Raw genomic sequence first — 1,359 nt, 5'->3', positions numbered from 1 at the left:
TTGGTAGATTGTAATGATTTGCAATGTCAATTAGAGAAGGTTTATTTCGCAAACGACCCTTTAAATTTTGCAGGCCTCTAATTTGTCAGCTTCATAGATATATTACTGAGAGGGATCATCTCAAGACATGATTCTTATCAGATAAACAATCAAACAATTCAAGGAAATGAACGACATCTCTGGGTTGTATTTTAATAAGTTCCCCAGAATCAGCGAGCTAACAAATCGAGAAATCTACAAGACGCCCAGGCTATGTTAGTAAGTTGTTCAGCGTCTCAGCCCCTTTATGTTCCGAAGAACAGCTCAACGGAAGCTATTGCAATTATCCCCAGTGTGCCACAGATTAAAAAAAAAAAAAGATGATTTAAAGTCTGATACTTCCACTACCTTTTATCATAATAAACTGTATTATATAACCAGAGGTAACTGTTTGGATTACAATAAACATATTTTGTTGTTTATGTTGCTAAGAAATCCATCCTTGCATCGTGCCTTTTCAAGCCACATTTAGAATGAACATAGATAAACTTGTATATGTGCTCACCATTTCCCGCAAGTATTTCAGCTCTGTTACAATGACTGGCACTACAATATATTGATTATTGCCACCTTCTCTTTGGTCAAGTATGTGCGCTTAGCCTGTAGACAAGGCACCCGAGGAACATTCCCGCCCATTGATTTATGGGGAAGTCTCGTTCAGCCTTGTGCCGTCATGCAACTTGTTCCTCGCATACTTGTTGAGCACATCGAAAAAAGGACTTTAAGAAAAGCATTTGTCGGCTGAAGCTTTGGTAGATGTTTTAAAGTTCAGAGCAAACATATATATACATATACCTGTTGCTTTTGAATTTCACAGTGCTCCAACGCATGTCGCCTCTCACAAAGTACTTGTCAGCATCGCTTGCATTAGTAATAAATTCGTAAAGCTAATCTTCTTTACGCAGCAGAAAAGTGGAAGGTTTTTATGAATTCCATTGTTAGACTCAACATCAGCTTTTAACCTGTCCTCATTTACCAATAAATCTCTTCTCAACTCGACCTATCTGCTGTTGCCTAGCAGCAGTCTTGGATGTTATGTGAACATGCACACTTATTTTGTCATGTTCATGTTTTCCAAGTTCATTTTTTTACAGGCTAGCTTCAAAATCTGCCGCCCTCAGAATGAATCAATCGGAGAACCGAATCTTTTGTGCTTTCGGATGGTAGGTAAAAGGAATGTTACTCGATCAAACAACATAGTAAAGAAATTCACCAAGGAATCCAACTCGGAAATTTCCAAAACCTTCGCTTTTACGAAACTTCCACGGTTCCTGAGTCCAGCCGTTCACCTACACGCGAAGGAAACCTGTTAACACTCCC

At 38.9% G+C, this 1,359-nt stretch overlaps 1 protein-coding gene across 1 annotated transcript in view; it reads right to left on the bottom strand.

Moving 5' to 3' along the window:
• The window catches only part of LOC119581779 (phosphorylase b kinase gamma catalytic chain, skeletal muscle/heart isoform-like), a gene marked incomplete at its 3' end in the record, with an annotated part of 27,775 nt that overhangs the window by 25,716 nt on the left and 700 nt on the right, over positions 1-1,359 (bottom strand).

The sequence above is a fragment of the Penaeus monodon genome, chromosome 15, assembly GCF_015228065.2.
Source record: "Penaeus monodon isolate SGIC_2016 chromosome 15, NSTDA_Pmon_1, whole genome shotgun sequence".
NCBI classification, from domain to species: Eukaryota; Metazoa; Arthropoda; class Malacostraca; order Decapoda; family Penaeidae; genus Penaeus; species Penaeus monodon.
The sequence above is the reverse complement of the archived record's forward strand: the minus strand, read 5'-3'. Positions and strand labels throughout refer to the sequence as shown.